Source organism: Pecten maximus, unplaced genomic scaffold (assembly GCF_902652985.1).
Source record: "Pecten maximus unplaced genomic scaffold, xPecMax1.1, whole genome shotgun sequence".
In the NCBI taxonomy this organism is placed as follows: domain Eukaryota; kingdom Metazoa; phylum Mollusca; class Bivalvia; order Pectinida; family Pectinidae; genus Pecten; species Pecten maximus.
The window spans coordinates 31,533-53,020 of record NW_022979898.1 but is presented as its reverse complement, the minus strand read 5'-3'; the positions used below and the strand labels follow the sequence as shown (position 1 = coordinate 53,020).

Sequence of the window (21,488 nt, the reverse complement as noted above, 5' to 3'; positions counted from 1 at the left end):
AACTATATCAAAGTCCGTTCTAAAACCTAAAAAGTTCCTTTTACCTGAAGAATCTTTTATTAATTAATCCGACCGAAATGCAGCTCTTAGAAGATTCTTGAAAAAAAGAATAGCTTGAAGGAATACGTTTCTGAAATATATTCAAACACATCATCTAAAATGGTATGGGATCAGATACGAAAAATAAGTGAAAAAAGAAAAACAGCACCATCATCCCATCTTAGCAAAAACAAAAAAAAACAAAAAAATATATATCTTCTTAATCTGAATTTACAAATGCATTTGCAAAAAATATAGCCCAAAACTATTTAGCCAAAAAATCAACAGAGTTGGTTGAATCTCTAAAAAAAATCAAACGACTCAGCAGCTGGACCCGATGAAATTCCGTATCAATTTCTGAAATATCTACCGGAATCATCATTACGATGTCTCTTGTATATTTTTAATCAAGTCTACGCTTCCGGAAAGATTTCCAAGTCTTGGAAGGAACCTACAATTATTCTAATTCCAAAACGTACGCCACAGAACCAAATTATTACCGTCCTATCTCTCTAACGAGCTGCATTTGTAAACTAGAATGGTTTGGTTCCTTGAATCCAGTGATATTTTGAGTCCACTCCAAACTGGATTCAGAAACTGGAGAGGAACGGTAGAACATCTCGTCAAATAAGAAACCTTTGCTCGAGAAGCTTTCGCATAGAAGGAACATCTTGTTGTTGTGTTCTTTGATCTGGAGAAAGCATACGATAATACATTTTAAATAACAAATCTCACAGACATTTGAAATTTCGTGTTCGTTCAACATATTCTGAAGTTGTTCTGAAACAGCCAAACAGGAAAAGGTAGTATCTCAGGATGGAACCCTCTCTGTAATTCTTTTCGGTTTGAAAGTCAATGATATAACTACATGGCTCGGCAAGTCAACTGAATGGTCTCTATTCCTTGATGACTTCTTGATCTGCGATAGGTCGAAGAACATGCACATGATATAACGACAACTTCAGCAATTTTTAGGCAAACTACGAACATGGGCAGATGAAAATGGCTTCAAATTCTCCTGATCAAAGACTGTTTGCATGCATTTCTGTTAAAAACGAAAACCATATAATGATCCAGATCTAACATTAAATGGTAGCAGAATTCCAGTGGTCGGGTAGACTAAATTACTCGGACTAATATTCGAATCGAAACTCTCTTTTGTTCCACACATAAAACACCTAAATGTTAAGTGCCCAAAGGCAATGAACATTTTACGCGTACTATCCCATATTAACTTGGACACATACCGAAATGCTTTTGCGCCTTTATAGGGCATGTTTTCTATCAAAACTCGACTATGGCCCCATCGTTTATGGATCGGCACGCAATTCTTACCTGCAGATCGATCCTATCCAAAACCAAGGATTACGTCTAGCACTTGGTGCTTTCCGAACAACACCAGTGTATTGCCTTTATGGAGAGACAAATGAGCCATTTTTAAATGACCTAAGGAAAAAAAACTTGCCCAACAGTATGCTGCTTAATTGAAGCGAACTCGAAAACCCGGCTTTCAATCTTGTTTTCAATCCGCAATACCAAAACATATTCACTCAAAACTGAAAAAAACATTTGGCATAAGAATTCCAAACCTTCTACAGGAACTTAACAAAACCGAGTACACCGTATCTGATATACCGCCGTGGCCTTCGGGAGTGCTTTGCAGATTTCCCTGATCATGTTCAGGTCTACACTGTTGGTTCAAAAGATGGTGAAAAGGTCACAACAGCATGCTACACCGATCATCATTGCCCCTGTGAGGAAGGCTTTGGGTTCTGTCCCCTAGCCGAGACATACCAGAGTCATTAAAAATCGTAGTTGCTACTCCTGCTTAGCGCTCAGCATATTTGCTGTAAATAGGACGTTAAACAAAATTAACCAAACCAAATGCATACTAGAGCCGTCTTCCAAACGGTGGCACTATTTTATTTGCTGAAGCATGTGCAATCAGTTTGGCCCTCGACTATATCAATGAACACCACATTAAAATGGCAATCATTGTTCTGACTCTCTGTCTGTCCTTCAGAGTTAACAATTATGAGATCCTAAAAATAAACTCTAGCAAGACCTTGTCTTTCATATACCTTTAAAAAATACAAACAAAAATATAACAAAGAATTTCGAGCCATGTCGGAAATAAAAGCAACGAAATCTTTGACCGGCAAGCAAAAATGCTTTTAAACTGCAACAAATATCAATATGCCATATACAGGTTTCAAACCTGTCATTTGTACTGCCATTCAACGTAAATGGCAGCAACGCGGTCTCTCGAGAAAGCAACACATTTTTTAAAAGTCCAACCATAACTTAAAACATTCATTCCCAGTAGGAAAGATCGTAGAGAGGAAGTTGTCCTTTCTCGGCTCCGTACCGGGAACATATATCCTACTCATTCGTTCCTTTTAAAACGAGAATATCCACCAATATGCCATGCATGTAACACTCAATTTTCAAATACAATGTTCCGATTTCAAGCTCATTAATGATAACTACTTTCGAGTCCGTCCTTAATATGAAAATAATTTTAAATTCCGTGTATTCGAAAGCGCTATTTCGCTATTTGAAAGACATTGATCTATTCTATAGACTTTGATGTCCTTTTACTTTGCTTTCCTTGGCGTTGTTTATATATCACAAAGTTCACATAATCTATTTATAATATATGTTTTATTATTTTAACCCACTTATTTAACATATGATCAAAATATTCAATACTAATGCTTTTAAAATGAACATTTTTATCTGATTTTAAACTGAAATAAAATAAATGATAGTATTCTGCTCTAAATGACCATAGCTGTAAAACAGGAATAAATTATAAGAGTTGATCCTATATTTCACTTCATGTTGCGTTATTGGGTAACTGCATACTACCCTGATAGAAACTTAACAGATTAGATATGAGGTTAGATTTTTCATGTAATTGCAGAAGACAGCCGAGCATATTCGCTTGGTTGCGAGCTCATTATTGAGAAATTGGTTGTTTCGAGATGTAACTTCTCACAAGGTAATCAAACAATAACAAATGTTTTGAAACTCAACAAAAAGTGAGTTTGTAGTAGCGTTTGTTTCTAGACTCGAGTTCTTATTACAATATGTCACAGCAAGTGGTGTTAATGAGGAGATCGCTAGTGATATATTACTAAGAGCGAAACGCGAACAAGGTGGTGTATTAAATCAACAATGTTAATTAACGAGGTAAACCATATACTACGAAAATGAATAGAGTCTACTTTATACAAGGAATGTACAAAAAACACATATAATATATATTTATAATGAGCTAGGTCAGGGATGCTAGGGTTCTAAAATTCTGACATTGAGGCGACCAAAAGCAAACTTCATAGGAAAATTAAATGAAAAAACCCACATAATTCAATGAATTTGATTATTCTAAATGAACTATATATTTTAAACATAGTATTTAAAAAGATCATTGAACTGTGTCACTATTCGAATGAATTAATGCATGAAAGTAAGTTACATGAACACCAGGTTATGAATGAGAATATAAACCATTCAACCAAGTCTTATCACTGTCTGATTACCATCGAGGTCTTAGAATTCAGATTAGATTACTGTTTCATTCCAAAAATGTTGTAAAATATATTTCAAGTGTTGCGACATGCTATGAAGTATCTTACACATTTGATATGAATTCATGATTTTTACATCGATACAGATATATATTCCCTATCAGTTTTATTATATATATTTGAGAGATGAATATGCGCCATCTCGTTATAGTCCTAGCAGCTTTCATATGAACAGACATTAGTAACTGTGTAAAATACTCGACACAATTATCAAAAAGACATCTGCATAATTCACACTCGGGTTATATTTTTAAAACAATTCTTTTTGAAATTCCTTCTTTGCTAATGATTTTAATGTATAATAGTAATTATATTAAATGTTAATTGGTATATGCTACTAATATGTTTAATCCATTTACTTTCATATATATATATATGTGATATCACACGTAGTTGTTTATGAGTAGAGGCAGATTGAACTAGAAAATTAGTTAAGTATTTATCAGGTTGTGTGACATTTCGTTTCCTAATGAATATATCTTATGGTTAAATTGTGTATCCCATTTCTTATCCCACGTGTTGATTTATGTTATATTAAAACAGTAATATGTCTGACCATTAATTACTAAAAAAAAAATATGTTGCGTAAATTTAAAATTCTAAATTTTAACGCATATAAACGCAAACATAAACCTTAACTAATAATACGCCAATATTGAATGAAGAAAAGTAGTTTTTAAATGACGACATGGTAAATCACTAAAATTTTAAGGAAATTATCTTGGACTTTTAAAAGAAAAAAAATTACATAAACCTTGGTGTTAATTGAAAACCTATGATCTAATTTATATTCAAGTCACATTCTTTCAAAGGCTCACCTAATATAAATATTGAATAATATTATCGTATACAGAACGAAGTTGATTCACAGTAGAATCTACGGTCTCTGGGGATAAAGCCTGATTGACGTTGAGAAATAACTTCGCATTCACGCAAGTAGTTACACAGATATTCAAATTGATGATACAGAAACAGGATGAGAGATTGAGACATCGTTCGAATTATTCTTGCTCTTATTTGTATAAACAAAGAAGGTTATAAGAAGACAAACAATAGTTTTTTTTTCATAATTTTGGGACAATTTCATCGGGATCAAGTTTTCGTTTTTAATTGGAAAATTGACATTTGATGTCCTGATGTCCTGCTTCGTACATACAATATTAATAATTTTGAAAAGAGGGTTCGGACGGAAGAAGATTACGGTCCTTTGATGAAGTGTAAATTGAAGAAAAGTAAGCATTTTTCATAATTTTGGACAATTTCATCGGAATCAGGTTTTCGCTTTTAATTGGAAAATTGACATTTGATGCCCTGATGTCCTGCTTCGTACATACAATATTAACAATTTTGAAAAGAGGATTCGGACGGAAGAAGATTACGGTCCTTTGATGAAGTGTAAATTGAAGAAAAGTAAGCATTCAGGCAAAATGATATTATCTTTCAGTGGAGAAAAACATAGTTGTTCTAGCTTAGGTATGCAACCATTTAATCTGGAGGTAGGTTGTTTCAAGTTCCCTAAGCTATTGTGTTGTATACGTCTTAAACAATTACGATCTAATATTTCAATTTCTACTCAAGTTGGACTCAATGAAACTACCAAACTTAATCTGTTTCATTTGCTCATGAATTTGACCAGATTAACATTGAACAGTGCGTATGAATACATAGTTAAAATCCTTCCGCGGAACTATTTCACTTTTTTTTTACATTGTTGTTATAAACATGGAATAATTATTAAAATGGTCAAATTTATAATGTATTCTAGTATTTTATGAAAGACCAGATATGCTAGATACTTTTATTTTGACAAAATAATGCTGTTTTTAATTCTAAAATTGCGGACTATTTTACTCGACCGACTAGACATGCACAATCCGGAACTTCTCGGGCTTTTCCCCATTTGGACTTGCACAAACTTCGAGACATAAATATCTATGCCGACTTTTTTTTATTAAAAAAAAAACAAACAAAAAACAATTGAAATATAAGGACTGAATCTTGATTTGGTCGATTTCATGGGATCATGAATCGAGTTGCTCTTGAGACAAATTCAACATGAACTGCTTCGCAGTTCATTAAATTTGTCTCAAGAGCAACTTAATTCATGACCCCATGAAATCGACCAAATCAAGATTCAATCCTTAAATCAATACCTTTCAAAGTCAAAAGGACAATTAAATTGACATTTTCTTAAGGATTACTTTGTCTAATCATTTAAGAAAGGGTTTATCGTTTGGTCTTACTGTATCTAAGATATGATTACATGGTATCTTATTTGTGTATATATTGATTCAAATAGAGCATAGCTAAAATTATTCATAGCGTTATGTTAAGAAATAGGCAGTATCGTAATAGTTTCATTGATGATGATGTCGACTTCATAATGTTCAAATATCACTGTCTTGCATGCAGTTAGTTGATGCACTGAATTTTATATACTAAGTTAATGATTGATTAATCATTGATTAAAGTTATCAGATTATACTTTGTAAGTAATTGGTCCAGAGTAGAGTTGGGCTTAAGGGTTTACATATATACTTTACTATCACCAATTATACTTATATAAACATTCCAGATCTCTTCTACGCTTACTGATTCTTTTCTTTATAACAATTCCTTCTCCAAATCATAACTGCCTCTCCTTTTGATGGAGATAATGAGAAGAAACAAGGGCCTAATGGGCCCGAATCCCTCACCTGCAATGCAGTGATCTTTTCCTATATGGATCCTGCACTTATTTGAAAGCATGTTACAGGACCAATATAATTTCTCTTGGCACTTTGGTTATTCACTAGAAGTCATTTAAAGATGTAAGCATACTTGATCGACGAGACCTTGAATGTGAGTCAGGGTCATTCATTTGAACAAACTTGGTAGCCCTTCACCCCAGCATGCTACAGACCCAATATCAAGTCCCTGGGTCTTTGGTTATTTAGAGGAAGTCGTTTATTTTTTTGAGCATATTTGACTCATGTGACCTTAAATGATAATCATGTCATCCATTTGAACAAACCTGGTACATGTAGCCCGTCACCCCAGCATGCTACAGACTCAATATCAACTCCCTGGGACTCTTGGTTATTGAGAAGTTGTTTCAAGATTTTAGCCTTTTTGCCCGCTTTGACCCTGAATGAAAGTCAACTTTATTCATTTGAAAAAAATATGGTGGCCCTTCACCCCAGCATGCTACAGGCCCAATATTAGGTCTATGTGCCTATTGGTTATTGAGAAGAAGTTGCTTGAATGGAAAAGTTGACGCCGGACGGACGATGGACGCCGCGCCACGGCATAAACTGTCTAAACTAAGGTCATTGTGTCCTCGTTTGTCAAGAGAGCACTTTATCTTATTTATCCCATATCGATCTTGTATCATTAATCTAGAGACTGCGCAGAGGACCAGGAGTCAGTTTAATTAATACCATTACATAACATCCAAGGAAATTATATTTGAATATATTTTCGATATTTTTTATAATCTAATTAAAATTTTAATAAAGGCTAAAACAAAAAAAAATGGAGGACACAAAACATGGATGTTTCATAAAAAATATTACTTCCATGTTTGCCGTGTACCCACATTTTAATTACATTTGACAAGGCTCTCTAACTTGTGTAGCGCTACGTGATACACGAGAAACATGGAGGAAACAGTTTGACAAAATCAACTTAGCTTAGCTTTCTTCCATAATACGACTTTCTTCATTAAAAAAACTCACCTTATCAGGTTGGGCGCCTTTGTCCAGGAGTAGTCTGACTATTTCAGTATGGCCAAAAGTTGCAGCTTCTTTCAGTGGATCACCCTGTTTCGAAGTAATGCAATTTCAGTCAGATTTAAGATGGATTTAAAACCAAACATTTAATGTGATAAAAACATTTGCATTAACGACAAAATGTCAGCCAGATAAGATTGTGTTGTGTGAAGCCAAAAGTGATAGAAACCTAAAATAACAAATATAAACTACAATGTCATCAACAATGAAAATAAGATTTCAACATGAAATGAATTTTGAAGTTTTGACATGAACTTTGCATTAGAAATGTTTTAAATATCGTGTATTATTCGTTCTAATTTCACAATATCTATAATAGTATATCGAAAGCACGTCTGTCATAAAACTGGGATATAAACCAATGACAATATACTCGATGATTTAAAGCATGTATCTAAATAAAGGCTAAAACATAAAAATGGATGTTTCATCTAAAATATTACATCGGAACCTTTATAAACCGAACACGCATGGGACATGGATATTTGTTCAGTTTACAGAGGGTTCAGTTTGGAGAAGTTGATCCAAATGCCCGGTCGAATTCCGGATATAATTGATCGGACGATGTTTTATTAGAATGTACCCGATTAAAAACCGGCACGTACGTACGTAGAATAATGTCTGAATAATATGATTGTTGTAAAAGTTTATCAATGTATACATTGCAGATTATATAAGAAAGGCAAATGACTATAACTGTAGTTTTAAACAGTATGTGTACATGTACAACTGCACTTTACGACCGACCTACATTTTGTTACATCCGGTGAAACTTCGTCATGTGGATTGGGCCGATACGGAATATTTTACAGGTCGAATAATATGAAAAGGTGTAAAGATGTTTTGCTTCAATATTTATTACAATTGATCGGTTGATACTGGTCGTTTTTCCGACATCGGTATTGTCTTAACAAGAGGCCCATGGGCCTTAACGGTCACCTGAGTTATGAAATATTTTAGCATATTTGGCCCCCTGTGACCTGAATGAGGGTCAAGGTCATCCATTTGAACAAACTTGTTAGCCCTTTAACCCAGCATGCTACAGACCTAATATTGGATCTCTGCGCCGTTTGGTTATCAAAAAAAGTAATTTAAATATCTTAGCATATTTGACCCCTGTGACCTTAAATGAAGTTCAAGGTCATCCATTTGAAAAAAAACTTGGTACCTGTTAATGATAGTATGCTACAGACTTAATATTAGGTCGCTGGGCCTCTTAGTTATCAAGAAGAAGTTGTTTAAAGATTTGAGCATATTTCACTTCTGTGACCTTGAATGAAGGTCAAAGTCATCCATTTGAACAAATTGGTAGCACTTCATCCAGCATACTACTGATCTAATATTGGGTCTCTGGCTTTGGTTATTGAAAAGAAAGTGTTTAAAGATTTGAGCACATTTGACCCATGTGACCTTGAATGAAGGTCAAGGTCGTGCATTTGAACAAACCTAGTAGCCCTTCATCCCAGCATGCTACATACCTAATATAGGGTATCTGGGCCTCTTAGTAATCGAGAAGAAGTTGTTTAAAAAGTTTAGCATATTTGACCCCTGTAACCTTGAATGAAGGTCAAGGTCATCCATTTGAACAAACTTGGTAGCCCTTAATCCCAGCATACTACACATCCAATACCAGGTTTGGGGGCCTGTTGGTTATTTAGAAGAAGTTGAATATGTAAATTGTTTACGACGGACGACGCACAACGCACGACGGACGACGGACGACGCCGGACAAAAGGCGATCGCATTAAAAGATAAAAACATGACGGGCTTCATTTCTGACCATTCAAAAACAACCTGCTTTGGGCCTCATTTGAATTAGATGCGAAAATCAGGTTTCTAGTTCTATTTGCATTGAGAAGATAAACAAACCGCCGCGCTTCAATGAATTGTGGCATTGTTTCATAGTTGTCGTGTTGATTATTCACTATTGCCCCCTTGGATTATATATTGGATACCAGTACAAATTACCTACCGGTATAAGTAGGTCCCGAAACAATTAGGCTTCACACAATACCCGTCACAGGTATTCTTTCAAGGTTGGCTGGCCTGACCTCGTGTCATGATCAGAAGTAATTTTTGGTATATTTAAACCGGAACCAGACACAAAATTGGTCTGGTGTACGGAAATCAGAGGGATCGATATTTGGAAGTTTTTTGATGATACAATAAAGAAAGACCAATTCCGTACAGTAATTTGTTCGGTATTCAGAAGGTTCGGTTTTCGGAAGTTGCACTGTACTTCCATGTATGCCGTGTACCCACATTTTATTTACATTTGACAAGGCTTCAATCGGTATCTAACTTTTGTAGCGCTATGTGGTACACGAGATAATGGAGGAACTAGTTTGACAAATCAACTTAGCTTAGCTTTCTTTCAGAACACGACTTAATTGGAAAAACTCACCTTTTCAGGTTGGGCGCCTTTGTCAAGGAGTAGTCTGACTATTTCAGTAAAGCCAAAAGATGCAGCTTTTTTCAGCGCATCACCCTGTTTCAAAGTACAGCAATTTCAATAAGAATTAAGATAGACTTAAAACCAAACATATACTGTGATAAAAACATTTGTATTAACGACAAAATGTTAGCCATGTAAGATTGTGTTGTTTGAAGACAAACGACAATATACTCGATGATTTAATCGGTACAAATGAATGATCAATGAACATGTTTGTAATCTTCATGTATAAGCCAATACAGTACATATCAAGTACCGGCTGTTCAATATTCACTTTTGTTGTGGTACATAATTAGTGATTTTAAACACCTGCTTACATATCTCTGTGATGAGATAAGATTGAAATGACATGAGTTTAGAAGATGAGAAATTTTGTTTTGTGGTCACTAAAGCTTGGTTTTGGTGGACAATTGGGAACTTAAAACATCGTATAACATGTCTGTGTGGTGTGGTATGCTTTATCATTTCTAGATTTTATTTCAAAGAATTTTTAAATCAAGTTTGTTTGTTGGATAAAAACCGAATTATTCCTTACAACATGAATAACCAAGAGAAAATGAATGGAACTGCGGATTACAGTTGTTTTGTTCTTATATGACGCATCTGTGATTCCAAAAGCCTTCACTGTTGACACAAAGTATGCTGCAGAATGGAGGTCACGGATAGAGTGACAGTTTGGGTATTCCGGTCGATGACTTGAGCGATACATTTGGTCACAGATGAAGTGATATGTTGTATTAAAGGACAGCATCCATGTAAATGATGATGAATTGTATATGATATGTTAGATACACAATTGTAGTTGCCACATTCAAAACACTGGATGGGTAGATAACAAATATTGACAATCAAGGTGTTAATTTGCTGGTTGTTATATGGGTTTTTTGTTTCAATCCATGACGTGAATAATGTTTTATTTCACTAGACTGTGTCTTGATACCGTTTGGTGTCATGTACGTTCGCAGCTCCGTCTTAAACGCAAACGCTACGGAAGCGATACGGTAATGCTATGGAAATACTTCGATTATCGCTCGCAAATACATTGTATTCGACTGTTTCTGAATAAATTGACTATAGAAAGTTTCTTTTACAATACCTGTCATTTATATTATATTAAAATGTATGTTCTATCCACTGATCTTGAGACATGCACATGTCCAGACTACATGTACATTACAAACTATTATATTGAAGCCAAATATCTAGGAAAAGTTTATAACCCTGTTCCATTGGCCATCTGGGCCCGATATGCAACCCCTCCACAGCCTTGAGGACATGCATCGTATATCTTATCACACCTTACCTGCAAGATGGTGATAAGTATATATATAATAGCTCTTTTTGTGTCTGACACATGGTACATCTTGCCAGGTGACCAGTCCCTCCCCAATACCCCCCCCCCCCCCCCCGGGTCCAATTATGGTTCATTATCACTTAGCCAACATTCTGAAATTTACCTTTATTGCCTGGCCAACATGTCAAATGTTACACATGAATGAGTTTTATCTATAGCCTGCTATTATTTTTCATGAACGAAAATATCAAAATGTTAAGTTGATTATGAATTATATAATAACGATTCAAATGAATTTATGTAGGCTACTTATAACAAATCTTAGATATTAACGGTAAAAACTGAAATTCTACATATATCATGAAACTATCATATTAAGAGTTTAAACTACAAAAGAATGCTTTTAATAATAGAAGTATTAACAAGTGACTTCAATGACAGTTATTTAAATATGTGTGTAGGTGTGATTTTTTTTTTACAAACTGACAATTTTAGAAAAGACAAAAGGAAATATTTCTGTGCATACCAATAATTATGAAATTGCATCAAACTGGTAGCGGATATGTTTCTTAATGAAGTAAAACAACGTTGCCACGTAGAAAAGTCTGTGCTATTCCAACCATCTTTGACGAGGTATTCGACGAACTCCACGATAGACTTTGATGATGTTAGTGTGATGATACAAAAAAACTATATCATATTAGTCCTTAAACTACTTAAAATATAAGTTGATATATAGAAATACTGTTACATAACGTTTAGCAACAAAAGGTGTACAACTGAGTATCCGGATAGCTTGGTTGGGGAATCTCTAAAGAAAGAAACACATGCTAAAGGCTTGGGTGTATGGCTCACTCATGCCAATCTATATTTGGATTTTCAAAACGTAAAATGTTATTCGCTCTCTGTAAATTAGTGTGGTCAGTTAGAATGCTCTGAAATACGGTCACCGTATCAAGCAATCTAATTGAAATCTAGATGGTCATTCTCACTACGTTACATGAGCGTGTTATTTTTTCTGAACAAAGATACAGACAGATTTATAGTCATATCTATTTAATTCGCCTCCTGTTACAATTATTTGCTGTGAAAATAGGTAAACGCAAGTGCTACGGTAATGCTACGGTGGGTGGACGCAAAAGGTACGGAAGTGCGACCGTAATGCTACAGAAGTGCAACAGAAATGGTATGGTAATGGTACGGAAGTGCCACGGAAATGCTTCGCTTAAATCGGAACTGCAAACGTACACGAGTCTGTAGATAGGTGATTCTTTGTTCCCACTGGTCACTCCAATTTATTCGTATATGATGACAATTACTTGCCAATACTTGTATTGATTAAAAACGTAATGAATTAATTTTTGTCTTTGTTGTTAATTCGTGGTTATTGGATAAATGGAAACGGAACTATTGCAGAGTAAGTTTCTACGGCTTGTAAAAATGTTCTAAATATCATATATAGATAGTTACCATTAAACCGGTCTTTTAAAGTATAATGGCGGTATCGCTGTCTCGTCATTCTTGACGTGTCATTAAGGTTGCCGATAGATAAGAAATGAACGTGTTTGTCACCTAAGATATTGGGCAATACACATAAACATATGCCGGTGAAAAATCACTAAACGTGTGATTTTTCACTAAGCGTAATTTTTGATAGATTAGAGGTAATTCAATATAAGATTACATTCTTTGAGTTGCATATGTCTCAATTGTTCGTTCCTTGGTATCAATCTCCTTATTTCATATGGATGATTCACTGTATCGAGTTATCTTGTGAAGATTTCTAAATTTTGGAATTACAAAATGATCAAGTCGTTCTCTTTCATATATTACGTTTTTATTAAAATCTCATAACGATATACGAAAATGTAGATTCATCTTGAAATAAGGATTGTAAACACCCAAGATATAAGTGTCTATGAAAGAAATAAGTCCAGCAGAGCCAAAATAAATTATGACTGCACCATACAGCTGTTTTGTCCTTCTAGGACATGTCAGTGATACGAAGGGCAGAACTCATTAACCCTGAGGGAACGGCTAATCAAACGATAATATGCCGAATGTACATTAGTCCCATGATACAATAAAGATGTCATCGTTATACATGTATATATATATATATGGACATGGACATACGGTTTGATAAAAAATGGTTGATAGCTTATAATTCGTCCTTATATTCACAAACTTGATATCAGTGTTTCGAACACAGTTTACACAAAAGTCAATAGTTTCGACAATTACCAATGAATGAGGAAATATTATGTTTATGCTTCATGTTATTAGGTAATATACAAACTAATACCTACTGTTGATCACTAGAGCAAGGTTGTGATGGTAAATTGGTAATAATAAAAACAACTTATTACAGGTCTGTGTGATGGGATATTTTTTGGCCAATCCGTTGTGCATAGATTATGCTGTCGATGGAATTTTCTCGACTTTATCTGAAAGGATGGCCAAGACACAGCAGATATTTGTACCTTTAAAAATGACCGTTAGATACGATATAGCCAAACATCAATTAAACTGAATACTACCGTTACTTCGTCCCTCTAGGACTTGTCAGTGATACTAAGGGCCTAAATTGGTGACACCTAGGTGGCGACTTATCAAATGGTAATATGTCGAAATTGCAATTGCGCCAAAATACAATCAATCAAGTGTCATCACTATACATGTTTAAATACTTATTTCAAACATTAACTTTGTTCTGCTATCAATATCTTTTTCCAGGAAATCAAGGGGGAACATAACTGACGACTTGTTGCATTGAAACACTCACCTTATCAGGTTGGGCCCCTCCGTCTAGGAGTAGTCTGATTATTTCAGTATGGCCATTAGTTGCAGCTTCTGTCAGTGCATCACCCTGTATCAAAGTACGGCATTTTCACTCGTTGTTATTATGTGTTATTATATAATAAAACTAAACATTTTTAGCGACCAAAACATTTGTATTAACGACAAAATATCAGCCCTTGTAATATTGCGTTGTGTGTAGACAAAAGTGATAGAAACCGACGCTATCTACAATACCAACTACAATGTCATCAACAATGGAATTTAGATTTCAATTGTTCAATGATTTTGAAATTTGGATAAAGAGTTTGTAAAAAATATATTTTAAAGGTCGTATATTATTCGTTCTAATGTCACAATATCTATATTAGTATCTCAAAAACACGTCTGCCATAAAACTGGGCTATAAATCAAGCTATTGATAATCACGTTGTTTATTGGCTGGTTGTTATATGGGTTCTTGTTTCAATCACAACACAATACAAATAAACAAATCCCGGTCGAAAAATCATTACACATATATTTTGATAGATAAGAGGTAATTCAAAATATCGGATTACATTCTCTGAGATGACATATTATGATTCAAATGTTCGTTCTTTTCTTGGTCAAACCAGCCTCATTTATATACCCTTCGGTTCAGATGACCTAAACATCGGAGTTATATCAAAGTTGGGTTCGCGTCAAAACTATTTACGTATGAGTTAACAATAATAATAAAGCAAACACAAATGTAAGTTCGTAAGTCAATAGGAAATTCGGAAGTCAATAATAAACATAATTGATATCTAAATGACATGTATTCGTAATGACGTATCTTGTTTTCTTCAAATGTTTACTTAGCTTTATTTCAGGGCTGCCTGAATTGAAACACTCACCTTATCAGGTTGGGCGCCTTTGTCAAGGAGAATTTTTACTATTTCTATATAGGCACGTGATGAAGCTGCTTTTAGCGCATCACCCTTTTTCAAAGTATGACGATTTCATTCATTATTATGCTATATCATCTTTTACATGGTTGCGTAAAAAATGCAAAGGTGATTGAAATCAACAATCTACATTATTTAATTAATAACCCTTTGTTTCCATTGGTTTCTCCAAATTAGCTTTTTACGATTGCAATAACTAGTATGAAAGTAAATTAATTGAAATTGGTGTTTTGTTGTTAATTCGAGGTAATTGGATGAATAGAAACTGAAATGATTGCAGAGTACATTTCTACGTTTTTACGAGGCTGAAAAATAACAACACTTTGTTGGCTCATCTTCCTTAACATCCTCACTAATTTCCAGTTCAATGCCCCAAGTTGAACTAAAGAAGTTTAAAATGTTTTTTCAAGATGGCGGTCATGGCGACCATCTTGGATTTCATACCGATCCAAAAAATAACAACACTTGGTCCGGACCACCTCATGGTCATTTCAGGAAAGTTAGTACTGAATCCGACTGTTTGAACTTGAGAAGAAATTTGAAAAGCGTGTTGTTCAGGAAAAACATGATTGATCAATCATGTAACAAAATGGCCTCCTTGGCTGCCATGTCAAAATTTGTATGAGGCCGAAAAATAACGACACATTGTTGGCTCCCCTTCATTTACATCCTCACTAATTTCCAGTTCATTGGCGCCAGTGGAACTGGAGAAGTTTAAAATGTGTTTTTTTTTAAGATGGCTGCCATAGCCGCCATCTTGAAAAAAATTCGGATGCACCCGAAAAATAACACTTGGTCGGTACTATCTCAGGATCATTTCTGGCAAGTTTCATCTCAATCCCAATGGTGAAATTTGAGAAGTTTGAAATGTGAAAAGTTTACGGACGGCGCAGAGCTTACGACGGCGGACGAAGCACGATGGCTATAGGCCATCCTGACCCTAAAAAATGTTTGACATATCGTATATAGCTAGTTCCCATAAAACCGGGTTATCAAGTAAAATGGCGGTATCACCGGGGAAACATTATCAACGACTGAATTTTTTGCCAATAGTTGAGAAATAAATGTGTTAGGACCTACTTTTTGAACAATAAACATAAACAAATGCCATTGAAAAAATCACTACACGTTGATTCTGATAGATTAGAGATAATTGAAAATATCGGATTACATTATTTGAGAAGGCCTATCCATCTCCTTCATTTCATATGGATGAATAACTATATCAAGTTATTTTGGGTTCTGAAGATTATTAAGTTTAGGAATTACCAGATATATATCCTCTGCTAACCACCAACTCGTTCTTTTTCATAGATTATTTTCGGATTAAACTCTCATGACGATATACTAAAATGAAGAGACATCTTTAAATAAGAATTGTACACTAAAAATGAGATATGAGCATCTTTGAATAAAATAAGTAAAGTAGAGCTAAAATAAATTAAGCCTGCACCATACAGCTGTTTTGTCCTTCTAAGACATATCAGTAATATAAAGTGCGGAAACGATTAACTCTGAGGGAACGAATGATCAAACAATATCATGCCGAAAGTACATTAGTCCCATAATACAATAAAAAGTGTCGTCGTTATACATGTATATATATGGACCTGGAAATATGCTTTGTAAAAAAATATTTAAAACTTATATATTCACAGACTTGACGGCAGAGTATCGAAAACAGTTTATACTGAAAGCAATAATCTCCCCGATTTAATTGATTAACAATGAATGAGAAAATATTATGTTAATTATCTAAGGTATTAGACAATTCACAAATTAATGCCTGCTTGTTCATCACTAGAGCAAGGTTATGATGGTTACATGGTAAAACTTAAAAAAACGTATTACAAGTCTCTGGGATAGGACATGAATCGAATGCTCGATTTTGTACAGACTTTGTTCAATATTTGTTATGTCTGCCGAACATAAAGATTTATTAATTGCAGAATTTACAAACTAGATATTCCAGGCTAATCATATCTAACCATTATTTATTTTTGGCCAATCCGTTGTGTATAAATCATGCTGTCGATAATTTTTTGTCGACTTTATCTGAAAGGATTTAAAAAAGACACGCCAGATATTAGCAGATTTCAAAATTAACGTTATATACGATATAGCCAACATCAATTAAACTAAATAAAACCGGTACTTCGTCCTTCTTGGACTCGTTAATGATACTAAGGGTATAAATTGTTGACACCTAGGGAACGACCTATCAATATATAACTACTAAATTTCAAACATAAGTTTTGTTCTGATAACTAATATCTTTTTCCAGACAATCAAGACGGAAAATACATGACGACTGATTGCTTTGAAACACTCACCTTGTCGGGTTGGGCGCCTTTGTCTAGGAGTAGTTTGACTATTTCTGTATTGCCCTTAGTTGCAGCTTCTGTCAGTGCGTAATCCTGTATCAAAGTACGGTATTTTCATTCGTTGTTATTATGTGTTAAGATAAAATTAAAACTAAGAATTTTATGCGATAAAAAAAAACGTTAGTATTAACGGCAAAATATCAGTTCCTGTAAGATTATGTAATCTAATTGCTTTATTTTTTCGAGTTCTTTGTTCAAGGTTTATTATGTCTGCCGAACATAAAGATTTATTAATTGCAGAATTTACAAACTAGATATTCCAGGCTAATCATATCTAACCATTATTTATATTCGGCCAATCCGTTGTGTATAAATTATGATGTCGATGATTTTTTGTCGACTTTATCTGAAAGGATTTAAAAAAGACACGCCAGATATTAGCAGATTAGCAGATAATTAACGTTATATACGATATAGCCAACATCAATTAAACTAAATAAAACCGGTACTTCGTCCTTCTGGGACTCGTTAGTGATACTAAGGGTATAAATTGTTGACACCTAGGGAACGACCTATCAATATATAACTACTAAATTTCAAACATAAGTTTTGTTCTGATAACTAATATCTTTTTCCAGACAATCAAGGCGGAAAATACATGACGACTGGTTGCTTTGAAACACTCACCTTGTCAGGTTTGGCGCCTTTGTCTAGGAGTAGTCTGACTATTTCTGTATAGCCCTTAGTTGCAGCTTCTGTCAGTGCGTAATCCTGTATCAGAGTACGGTATTTTCATTCGTTGTTATTATGTGTTAAGATAAAATTAAAAACTAAGAATTTGATGCGATAAAAAACAAACGTTAGTATTAACGACAAAATATCAGTCCCTTTAAGATTATGTAGACAAAGATGATAGAAACTGACACTATCTACAATACCAACTACAAAGTCATCAACAATGTTACTTAAATGTTATTTTGTTCAATGAATTTTGAAGTTTGGATATATAGTTTGTATTAGAAACGTTTTAAAGAACGTGTTTTACTCGTTTTAATTTCACAATATCTATACAGGTATCTTGAAAACACGTCTACCATAAAACCGGGCTATTAACCAACGACAATATACTCGAAATTTTAATTGGTTAACATGGATGAAAAATGAATATGTTTGTGATTGATGGTTTAAGTCACTCACTAAAGCTTAGATTTGATGGATAATTGGGAAATTAAATAATCGTGTAACATATTTTTGTGACGGGGTATGCTTCCAATACTCCTCTTTAGATATCATTTTCTCGCTTCTATTTTAAAGATTTATTATATCGAGTTGTTTTATTTTATCAAAACCGAATTATTTCTAATAGCAAGAATCACCAAGCCAAAATGAATAGAATTTTAAATTACAGTTTGGATTTTATATGACGCTTTAGTGATGCCAAAAACCTTGACTGTTGACACAAAGTATGCTGAAGACCGGAGCGGCATGTTAGGTCAAGTATAGAGTGACAATTTGGGTATTCCGGGAGAAGACATGAGCGATATATTTGGTCACTGATGGAGTTATATATTATATTGAAGGACAGTACCCATATTAATGAATACGTATTGTATTAATACTGTGACTCTGGTAAATACTAGCCGCAATATACCACTCGGCTACAGTGGTCTGATGCTCCCTTTAGCTCGATCGGTTGAGCGTAAGACTAGTAGGCCAGAGATCCCGGGTTCGATCCCTAGCGGAGGCAATGATTTAGATTTAATTAATCATGCGCTCCGCTACAATACGATATAAGCGTGATTATATTTGCCACATACACACCTCTGGATAGGTTGATAATAATATTGGCAAATAAAATATTTATATAATTGGTTGTTTATGGGTTCTTGTTTCAATCACTACACAATACACATTAATGAATGCGGTTTAAAAATCATTACATATATATTCTGATAGATAATGGGTTATTCAAAATATCTTATTACATTCTCTGAGATGGTATATGTTTCAAATGTTCGTTCTTATGTGGGTCACAATGTCATCAAGAATGTTAATTATATTAATAAATCCAGTTGAAAACTCACTACACGTTGATTCTGATATATTAGAGATAATTGAAAATATTGGATAACATTCTTTGAGATGGCCTATCAATCTCCTTCATTTCATATGGATGAATCACTATATCAAGTTATTTTGTGTTCTGAAGATTTCTAATTTAATGAATTACCAAATATATATCCTCTGCTTACATTTGTTTAACCACCAACTCGTTTTCTGTCATATATTATTTTTGGATTAAACTGTCATGACGATATACGAAAATGTAAGAGTCATCTTTAAATAATGTTTGTACACTAAACATAAGATATGAGCATCTTTGAAAAAAAATAAGTAAAGTATAGCCAAAATAAATTAAGACTGCACAATACAGCTGTTATGTCCTTCTAGGACATGTCAGTTATACAAAGGGCGAAAATAATTAACTCTGAGGGAACGACTGATCAAACGATATCATGCCGAAAGTACATAACTCCAATAACACAATAAAAAGTGTCGTCGTTATACATGTATATATATGGACCTGGACATATGTTTTGTAAAAAATATTTAAAACTTATATATTCACAGACTTGACGTCAGAGTTTCGAAAACAGTTTATACTGAAAGCAATAATCTCCCCGATTTAATTGATTAACAATGAATGAGAAAATATCATGTTAATTATCTAAGGTATTAGACAATACACAAATTAATGCCTGCTTGTTCATCACTAGAGCAAGGTTATGATGGTTACTTGGTGATACTGAAAAAACGTATTACAAGTCTCTGTGATGGGACATGAATCAAATGCTCGATTTTTTACAGACTTTGATGACATGGATTTCGTATTTATGCTTTATTTTTTCGAGTTTTTTGTTCAAGGTTTGTTATGTCTGCCGAACATAAAGATTTCGAATTGCAGAATTTACAAACTAGATATTCCAGGCTAATCATATCTAACCATTATTTATTTTTGGCCAATCCGTTGTGTATAAATTAGGATGTCGATGATTTTTGTCGACTTTATCTGAAAGGATTTAAAAAAGACAAGCCAGATATTAGCAGATTAGCAGATAATTAACGTTATATACGATATAGCCAACATCAATTAAACTAAATAAAACCGGTACTTCGTCCTTCTTGGACTCGTTAATGATACTAAGGGTATACATTGTTGACACCTAGGGAACGACCTATCAATATATAACTACTAAATTTCAAACATAAGTTTTGTTCTGATAACTAATATCTTTTCTCAGACAATCAAGGCGGAAAATACATGACGACTGGTTGATTTGAAACACTCACCTTGTCAAGTTGGGCGCCTTTGTCTAGGAGTAGTTTGACTATTTCTGTATAGCCCTTAGATATAGCTACTGTCAGTTCATCACCCTGTATCAAAGTATGGCATTTTCATTCGTTGTTATTACGTGTTAAGATACAAGAGGCCCAGAGGGCCTGTATCGCTCACCTGGTTTCATGAAATATAGAACAAGAATGATGCTTAAGTATATTTGTCACTGGTATTGCTATGTCAATATAGTATAAGCATTTTATATGTGTACATCAACATTGCTTTTATTGAAATTCTAAAAATGTCAATTTAGCCAAATTGATCCCTTTTGGCCCCGCCCTTTAGCCCCCCGGGGGGTCAGCCCCACCATTCGTACAATTTTGAATCCCTACTCCAAGGGTGTGCTACCAGGTGAATATGAGTGATATCCATTGCTTAGTTTCAGAGAAGAAGTTGTTTATATTAATTTAGCCAATTTGACCCCATTTGGCCCCGCCCCTCAGTCCCCCGCAGGGTCAGCCCAACCATTTGTACTAGTCGGGTGACACCTAAAGGAGTGTCACAGAAAGAATGAAGTGTAGTGAGGGGCGATAACTCTATTTGAGCATGAAAGACAGATAAATACAAATAAATTCCCTTCCTTTAGCATTAATACCTTCACTTGCACCGATTTTCCTCACTTCCACTGAATTTCCTCATTTGCACTTAATTGACACACGCGACATTTATCTAAGTTTAAAAATTCATACTGGCCTGAGGAAATTGAAAGTTATGGGGGTTACCAGTGCAATAATTCTCACACATTCTACAGTTTTTTGGAATATGACACTTTAATTGATCATGAGACATCAATATTGGCATCTATCCAAGCATAAGTTCAGGGCCTTTTGTCTGTTGTTAATGAGGTAGTCACCAACTACTACAAGGAGACCCAGCCTCAAAATGATT

The 21,488-nt window shown here is 34.4% G+C and overlaps 1 protein-coding gene across 1 annotated transcript in view; it reads right to left on the bottom strand.

Moving 5' to 3' along the window:
• Positions 1-17,977, bottom strand: part of LOC117319280 — a 38,418-nt gene extending 20,441 nt beyond the window's left edge. Inside the window, exons 1-5 of the mRNA XM_033874113.1 lie at positions 17,891-17,977; positions 17,213-17,296; positions 13,937-14,020; positions 9,807-9,890; positions 7,349-7,432 (exon numbers count right to left, since the gene is read on the bottom strand). The gene's annotated coding sequence lies outside the window, so the exon portion shown is untranslated. The remainder of the gene's footprint in view (positions 1-7,348; positions 7,433-9,806; positions 9,891-13,936; positions 14,021-17,212; positions 17,297-17,890) is intronic.
• Between the last annotated feature and the right edge of the window lie 3,511 nt (positions 17,978-21,488).